Here is a 9,751-nt window from a genome sequence, read left to right on the forward strand (position 1 = left end):
CTGATGTTATGTTAGCTGTTGGAGCAAAGGTTTCATGATAGTCTATACCTTCTGTTTGGCTGTAGCCTTTTGCTACATACCTAGCTTTGAAAATCTCTTTTCCTTCCTTTTCTTTGAGTGTATATACCCACTTCCCTCCAACTGTGTTCCTACCCTCTGGTAGAACGCTCAGTTCAAATGCTTCGTTTTCTTTAAGAGAGTCAATTTCGTCTCTCATTGCCTGTCTCCATCTGTCTGCCTGTGGTGACTTCTGAGCTTCACTGAATGTTTGAGGGATACCAAGCACAGCCCTGTAACAATGATCAACAGTTATTTGTGTTGCATCTTTAGTCTTAGGATCTAATTGGTAATCTTCAAGGTATTTTGGGGGTCTTTTCTCTCTTTTTGGATAACGATCTCTTTGCTTTGTTTGAGTTTGATCATCATCAATTTCACTGCCAGTGAGATCATCTGGAAATTCTGCATTTTGAGTTCCTTGAAGAGTGAGTTCCTCTTTGTCACTTGGGGTGACATTTTGGGTAACATCCTGGGTTAAGGGTGTTACATCATGTCTGTATGCCTGCATCGGGTATCTATGATCTTGGATCCCTTCATCCCAAATATCTGTCTGTATCTGTTGGTCAACACCACTTTCTTTGATGAACCTTACTAGTCTGTGTCTGGAAACTTTTCTCGCCTGTGGGTGGTACACCAAATAAGCTGGGCTGTTCTTGCTGTACCCTAAAAACAGTCCCTTTTCCCCTCTTGAGTCTAATTTCTTGTGGTGGTTGTTGTATGAGTAACACTCTGATCCAAATACCCACATGTTTGAAAGATTGGGCTTTCTTCCTGTCATCAAGAAATATGGGGTGTTTTTGGTTCTGTTACTATAACATCTGTTGCGAATGTGGGCAGCACACTGAATAGCATATGGCCACAGTTCTTTAGGTAAGCCCTTTTCTGATAACATACACCTTCCCATTTCAAAGAGCGTTCTCCACTGTCTCTCTGCTTTTCCGTTTTGGTGTGGTGAATATGGTGACGACGTTTCATGTCTAATGCCTTTATCTCTGAGTAGTGTTTGAAAATCATTACATGTGTACTCGGTACCATTGTCTGACCTAAGACATTTAACATTACCATAGGGTGCACAGTCTGCCAGAAACTGCTTTGTTGCCTTAGTCACATCACTTTTGTTTTTCAGAAAATAGACTGCAATAGATCCTGAGAAGTCATCAGTAAAGGAAATCGCATATCTGTGTCCTTCTAAGCCTGTAGGGTCAATGGGTCCTGATAGATCAGTATGAACCAACTCTAGTGGCTTGCTCGTTTTAACATCTGACTCTTTGTTTCTGCTGTTGATAAATTTCCCTACTGTACAGATGTTACACTCCATTTTACTGTTGTCAGTGACTTTCATTCCCTCCACCACATTTTGTAATTTCATAACATCAGCCATGTTACAATGTCCTAATATTTCATGCCATGTTTTCAGATCACAAGCTAGCTTCACTTTATCTCTGCTCATCATGTCATTTAAGTTTTCCTCAATGCATCCTTCATTATTGCTTTTCATTCTGAGGTAATACAGTTTCTCATGTGCCTCAATAGGGAACACAGTACCATCTTTACTCAGCAGTTCATTCTGCCCATCTGTGAATTTTACACTGGCTCCATTAGCTGTAGCTGATATCACAGAAAATATGCTCTGTGGGTAGGATGGGATGAATAAAGCATTTTTCAGAGCAACTTTAACATACCTCCCCTTTGAGTTCAACAGTTCAATCTGTGCATCACCACGCTTCAGTGCAACATTGTTCATCTTCTTTCCATCTGCCAGTTCCATGTAGTGTCTACTTGGGTCAAAAGTCTTATCAATTCTTGTGAACAGCTCTTCATCAGTGATAATGTGTGATGTGGCTCCACAGTCCACCATTATTCCATTAAGCCTGATGTTGTCAGACGGAAGATTCTGGCTGACTTTGAATACCATGGTCTGGTCCTCCTCATGATTGTCCTGCATGTCTGAAGTCTGCTTGGCATCATCTTTCCGTTTCGATCTTCTTCTGCATGTCTCGTCACTGTGGGTTGTACTTCTGTGGTAGCTGCACCATTTTGGCGCGGTCTTTTGGTGGCAGTCTCTCGCCATGTGCCCCCGCTGTCCACAGTTGTAGCAGTTTATTGTTGTCATGTCCACTTTCATTACATTATCTGACTTCGGTTTGCTTTCAAACTTTTCTGTCTCTTCATAGCTTCGAAGTCTGCTCTTAAACTGAGTGAACGTCAAATCTTCACTGCTCTGTGTTGTGTGAATAGCAAAAGGTTTGTATGATTCTGGGAGTCCCTTCAGAATCATTGCTATTATTAGTCCGTCACTAATAACCTCTTTTGCATTTCTCAGAGACGTTATCGCTTTTTCAGCACGTAAAACATAATCTGTCACTGTTTCGCCGGGTTCCTTTAGTAGGGACGTGAGCTCCGTGTAAAGGGCGATGATCCTGGGCTTACCCTGGCTGGCGTAATGCCCGCGTAGTATCTGCAGAGCTTTCTTCCCATCGTCGGCGGCATCTCTCATCACCAACGACAGGCTCTTATCATCGAGGACCTGGATTAGTTCCGCGTAACATTCCGCGTTTTTCTCTTCGTCTGGCTCCGCCGTAGATAGGATGGTGTCTTTTAGGCCTAGCGTTCTTAAGTAAGCGAGGAACTTTACCTCCCAAAGTTCGTAGTTGTTTTCGTCTCCGTTGAAAACTAGTCTGTCCCATCGTCCTCCCGTGCGGTGCCTGGGCCCATAACCTGTTGCGTTTTCTTGTTCAGTACTCATGTTTGACAATAAACCACACTTCTTTTGTTGGATAACTGTGTTCACTTTATTGCTAACGTTCCAGTTATCAAAGTCTTCACTTCTTCTATTTTATTAGAACAATGCAGCCTACACACGAACTTGGTCTCACTGCCCCCAGTGGACAACAGCAGTACAACATGCACATAAACAGAAAGTGACAGGATGCAGAACTTACAACTATACCTTTCAATGTAAATTAGAATGCATGAACACATAACATAAAATAACTCAAAGACAAGTTAAGATGAGAACATATTCTAACACCTATTTTCCCTGTTTGCAATTTTCGGGGGAGAAACTGTTTATTCACTGCTTTTTTTTTAGCTTTGTCAAATAACAGATGTCATTATGAAGAGACATTCATCATTATTATTCATGTTATCTGTATGTGATTTCAATGTTTTACAGACAGTGTATGTCGGTATACTGCTAACATGGTTGCACAAAGCAAAGATCCCTTACTTAATGAACTCCAACTTTAACACATGTCGTACATTAAAACAGACCCTGACTGTGCCACCACCGTGCTGGACTGCTGTGTTTTTTAGGATTAAAAAAATCCCTCTTCCAAACATTCTTTTTTTATTGGTCAATAACATCTGTCAGTGTCTTGTCTCATAATCATCTTCATTATCATCATCATCATCATCATCATGGTCATCATTGATCTTAAAACAATTTAAGACCAAAGAATAAGTACCCAAAGCAATAGAAAATCAAATACAAGTTTGAGCGTAAAAGCACAAAATCAACAATTTAAGGCAAAGAAGAAAGAAAGACTGACCCAATAGTTGTTCTTTTTGAAATGGAAAAAAACAGTTTAACATGATCGGTCTTTTTTATGACAATGAAATGGTTTCAAACTGTATTTGTTAATTTATATATTTATTTTTTTTGCCGCTGTAAATTTCAGAAGCTTCTTTCTTACTTTCAGTGTTTGCCCCATGCTGACCTGACTGACCATCAATGACAACAGTCTCTCAGAATCTTCCAGGTTTCATAGGCCGGAATTCTTGCTCATGGGAACCAAAAAAATGTATGGATTCTCTTTGACTTGCAAATTCATTTTATTTTAGCTTGTATAGATAAGTACCAAATTCTTTCCCCTATCAAAATCACTTAAATCATAATGTTTGCCTATTTTTCCTGCTTTTAAAACATTAAAAATGTAAGGAATATTTTTATCATTCATATATGCGCTTATGGCTGTTCAGTGGTGCAGTTGGTAGCACTGCTGCATTGCAGCATAAAGATTCTGGGTTCGATTTCCGGCCTGGGGTCTTTCTGCATGGAGTTTGCATGTTCTCCCTGAGCATGTGTGGGTACTCTCCGGGTACTCCAGCTTCCTCCCGCAGTCCAAAAACCTGACTGTTAGGTTAATTGGCTTCTCTAAATTCTCTACATTCTTAGGTGAGACTGTGTGCATAAATGGTTGTTTGTCCTTAGTGTCTCTGTGTTGCCCTGCGATAGACTGCTGACCTTTCCAGGGTGTACCCCGCCTCTTGCCCATAGACAGATAGGCACTAGTACCCCTCGCAACCCCAGCTGGGATATGTGGTGGAAATGGATATATGTGCTTGTTAAACCCTAATATTACCAGCTTGTTATGTGTCAAGACTAATGTTTTTCAAAGTATTTTATCTAATTGGGAAAGCTCTCTGCTCGGGATAAAAAGTAATCATCCTCATTATGTACATAACAAAGATGAGAGAATGAAATGGGAACACACATAGAGTAGAGAGTGGACTATGCTTAACAGAAAGCTCTGTCATAGTGCATTTGGGTTGTCCTTGATCTAAAAACACTTAGTAATTATTTGATATGGCTTGAGCCAGGAAAGTCTCCTACAAACGTGTATGATGTAATGATGTGAGGTTTGATGATGTGACAGGCTATTTGTATATAATGCTTCTTTAACTGGTAATTCCAGTGGAAAGCACTGCCATCTATGACCTGTGTCATTTGATTACAATTTCTGTCTACATGTCATGTATCTTCATAATTTAATACATAACCCTTAAAAAGCACTTTTTAAAGTGTTTGTTCTTACTGATCTCTTCTCAGAAAAGAATCGGAGAGACAAAGTTTAAAGATGTATTCATAAAGCTTTCTTTTATAAAACAGTCACCCATGGCTTGATATACAGTAGCATATGTGTGATAATGTAATGCCTTAGTGGTTTATGCATTATAATGTGTTCTAAAAGTTTTTCAGTTAATATTTAATTGGGAAAGTACTACAAGAATAAAGTCGAACTTTAAGTTCCATCTGTGTGAGACAGAGTGAGTAAATGTGACAGTAAGGATAATCACGACATATAGGATAGATATCTATCATATGTGTAAGAAGCCAAAGGAAGAGTTATCTGTAATCTTGAAAACAGTGGATATTTACTCATTTTCTGCGGCTCTTAAATGGATCAACTGCTTGAATTTAAATCATAACATGCATTTAAATGATCATTCTGTCATTATATGGTGTTTTGAACCAAGAAAGAAGCTGCTTGCACTCCTGAACTCTAGAAACAATTACACTTCTGTGCTGCATTCCACTGACATCTAGTGTCAGAATGAGGAACACTTCTTACCTGACCCTGCACAGGTGTGTGCCAGTCTGCAAAGCACCCTTCATCCCAACTACTCACTCCCCCTAGGCACAAACACAACCACACACACTTGTCACCTACTTTCCCATACATCAGTCTAGTCTTATCGATCTGCTCGATATGACCTTGAATGATCAGACAAGTGGAAGTGCCGCTCTGGAATGAAACCCATCCATTCCCACTGTCTGCTGCTCGCTGCTGTAATGACTCGAGGGGAGTTTTGAAGGAGGAGAAGGCCGCTGAGATGCGCTCTGGAGGCAGCCATCTCTGCAGCAGCCTTATGTCGCGGATGGCCTCCCCTCTGGGCACAGTCTGTTTTCCAGGAAAAGAAAGAGAAGTGGGTCAGTTTGTCTGAGATACAAGAGGTGATGTGTGATATTTGGGTATTTTGATGAATATTTATCCTGATGTACAAACATATAACAGAAACATGTAAGTAGATCTGTCCCATTGGAAGTCTTACTCTTTAATCAATTAAAGTATAAAGCTCCAGACAGATGATGAAACAAATCCTCCAGAGTGGAAAGATGAGGATACCCAGGCTCAAGGGCTTTAATGAAAAGCCTTTACAGTTAGTTGAGTTTATTTGATTCATAGGTTTATGCAAAACATGTCCCTTCATCTAAAAACATGACTCAGACTGATTATGATTCTTTAAAACTTTGAATAATTAACATGCTCACTGGAATCAGCATGCTTTGAGAAAATTACAGATTTTTAATTTTTTTTTGCTGTTTGTTTCTACGCATTTCAATGAGCTATAATTAGTGTTTGTGTAACTTTTTGTTCAGTGTAACGCAGGCTAAACACTGATTCATTCAAAGTGTGACCTGCTGATTTCATTTTCTCCGAGCTCCAAATTGTGACCACTCCGTGACTAAAAGTAATTTGGACCGAAGCTATTTTTTCTTGATCTAATGGGTGTGCCAGATATTTGGCACGTCTTTTCCTGTTATATTATTCAGCTTTTCTTTTTTTTTTTCACAGAACACCAAATTCCTGACCAAACACAGCCACCTGTATTAAGAATAAAGCTGACTGTATTTCTCTGTTTACAATGAAGCCAGGGAGACAAGATAAAGTCCAAATTAGTTGGACGTCCTCAGCTTTTTCATGTATCCTGATCAGGTTGACCAACTAATGTCTAATATTCCCAAGGAAACTAATCATAGTAAATGTAAGTTAAAGAGCTGCTCACAATTGGGCAAGTTTATATCTATTTCAGATTTATCACAAACTTCTCTGCTGTGTTTTTATAAATCTCACTTGTGCTAAATATAATTCTAGTGACGAAATGTATAGAATTAAAAGGTAAATAGTTATTAAATCAGCCACTGTCTTATGAATGTCAGCGAGTTCTCGTTTTCCTGTTTATAAAATTATAAAGACCATTGAATGCCAATGTATTCCTTTATTCCAGTTATCAGGGCTACTAAAAAGCTGGTTGCATAGAAGTTACATGCGTAATAGTTTACTTCTTTGTTTCTTCAGCCTGGTTTCCATAAAATTAAATGGGCTGTTTTATATTACACTGCAAAAATTGAAATCTCTTTTTCTTGAATTGAGAAGGTAGTAAGACACTTTGCCAAGGGAACATGACAATTTACATTCAAAATAAGAAAAGAAAAAACAAATGCATTGTCTTATTTCAAGTGTATGCTATCATATTATCTTATTTTAAGAGTAAAAAATACTCATTCCATTGCCAAATCATCTTATTTACCCACCTAAATTAAGAGCAAATACACTTCATTTAAATCAAGGATAATCTAGATCATGTAGGGTTTGAGTTTAAGGAATATGTGTGAATTAAGTTTTGATAACATTAAGAGTTGGGATCAAAGCTCAAAATCTTTAAAGAGTTCTTATCTTAATGATTTTGAAACAAACAACAAATGGAACATAAAAAAAAAAGAATATGAAGCTGTTTAACCTTCCTAGAGTCAGATATTTTGCAGATCTACTTTTAGCTGTGACTACATCAGTCAATCTTATTGATTAACCATACCATGTTGCTACTTGGATATCTTTATACTTTTGATGAAAAAACTGCTCCATCTTCTTCATTTACATTGCAAAAACGATCTAGAAATAAGTAGAGATTTATTCAATTAAGTGTATTTACCCTTAATTTTAGCAGGTAAATAAGATTATTCACCAATGGAATGAGTTAAATTAAGACAATTAGATAAAATGTACTTCAAATAAGACAATGTAATTCTTTTTTATTTTAAATGTTAATTGTCTTGTTCTATTGGCAAAGTGTCTCAATTACCTCCTCAATTCAAGAAAAAAATCCCTTATATTAGGAAACAAGCTACTTATTTAGATTTCTATTTTTTTTTTTGCAATATAGGACGGTTTTGGCTTGTCAGCAAGAATCCTCGGGTCGAGCCATTGACCAGAGCAGGGGTTCCTAATCATTTCAGGAAGGGTCACTTTGTGCTATATAGCGCCTTATGTAAATCAACTCAGTTTGTTCGAGGTTCCTTTTGTTGGTTCTGTATTTTTCACATTTTGTCAATCTTTTCTAATTATTGTATTTTTGAAAACACCAGTACAAAATCAAGTTAAAAAAAAAGAAATATAAGAAGAATATAACTTCTAAAAATTTCAAAGAATTTAGGTTTTAAAAGTGTGGTGTTCATTTGTATCCATCAGCCCATTATTCTGATACACTTAAATGGAAACCAGTCCAAACAGCTGTCCCACTATCATTGTTTCAAAACATAACCAGCTGCTTTAAACCCACACATTTCAAATTAAAGATACTCCAAGTCAAGCAGTGTTTGAGTAAAAGTAGACAAGAAAATAAAAGTGCCCTTCTTACTGATCTTGTTTTGCGTGCAAATATATCTTCTTGCTATCAAAGAATGCAATTAGAGTTTCTGCTGTGTATGCAAGGCTCATGTTTTCATTTGTTTTATTTATTACTTTTTTTTTTTTTTTTACAGATTTTGCCTTCCTCGCAGGAGCAAGTCAAGAAAATAAAGACCAAAGAGGGATATACATTTTAAAAGCTTTTTGAAAGGAATTTTATTGCCCGTTTTGAACAAAAATGCACAGAGCGGTCATGCAAGCCCCCATCAGCACAATCATACGGACACATAGACACATTCACATGCTGCTCTGCCTCTTCATCATTGAACGTGACACCTGATGGTCCATTAGTTCCCAAACTACTATTCTGGGCTAAGAATTCCTCTCCTTATTGAATATTTAGGATCCGTGTGTTTCTCTCCGCATGTCAACATGGAATGCATTATTCATGTTAATGTACCATTATCTGACGCTTCGCATGATGTAACGCAGCCATTACCCGGCCACACAGCCACACATGCATGCAGTGACCTTCTGAACTGCGCAGGGTTATCACCACGGCAACTCTCCTTCATAACCTATCTAGAATGATAAGAAATTTGCACTAAGGCTTTATTGTGCAGTTAAAATGCATGCCAACACATGGCACAACCAGAGCAGAGATAAGAAAAGATTTAAGGCTTCAGCGCAGCTTCAGTGTGTGCTTAACTGCTTGCCAGCAATGCTTGCTTTCTTAATTTGAACAGCTTTTAATTATTCTTTTATGAAGGTGTGTTGATATTTCAGATGGAGTGATGTGTCAGACATGTAAGAAAAAGAATTTGAGTCACAAAGTCTTGCAATTAAAAGATAAGTTATTGCCACTCATTGGAATAATAATGAGACATATTTTAGGTTTTAACAGGAATAGGTCTATTGTGCAGCTTTAAGCTTCACTTGTATTTTATGATATGGACAAGAAAAGGCCATTTTGATTACTTTTAGTGGAGAATAAAAGGGCAAGCTGGGAACAAGAGCGCTAGAATGAAAGGACCCTTTAGCAACAGACATTTGTGTGCAGCATTAATTAAAAAGCTTTAAAATTGTTGTTTTTTTTGTATTTTCCACTTGGTCTTCATCAATCTCATGTGGGCTCATGAAAAAATAAAATAGAATTACTTTCATTATTTGAATACAAATATTATATTAAATTAAATGTTATAGCGACACATTTTTGTATTGGTCTCCAGTTCTGCCAATGCTAAACTAAAGGCTTTGGTTCAGAAGAAAAGCAGCAACCTCTGAACCTTCTGAAGCCCTTTGCTTCCTTAAAACTGCACCAAAAGCTTGACTGATTTTCAATCTTGCTTTGCTTCTTTTGGTTTATTGTTATTTATTGCCAAATAATGTTTGGCAGACATCCATTTAAAATGTAGGCAACGGCATGAAAAAAGTGGTTTCTACTTTTACTTTTATACTTTAAGTAAATTTACAAGCCTGTACTTTGTTACTTTTACTTGAGT

The sequence above is a fragment of the Cyprinodon tularosa genome, unplaced genomic scaffold, assembly GCF_016077235.1.
Source record: "Cyprinodon tularosa strain WSP-4 unplaced genomic scaffold, ASM1607723v1 ctg435, whole genome shotgun sequence".
Lineage (NCBI taxonomy): Eukaryota > Metazoa > Chordata > Actinopteri > Cyprinodontiformes > Cyprinodontidae > Cyprinodon > Cyprinodon tularosa.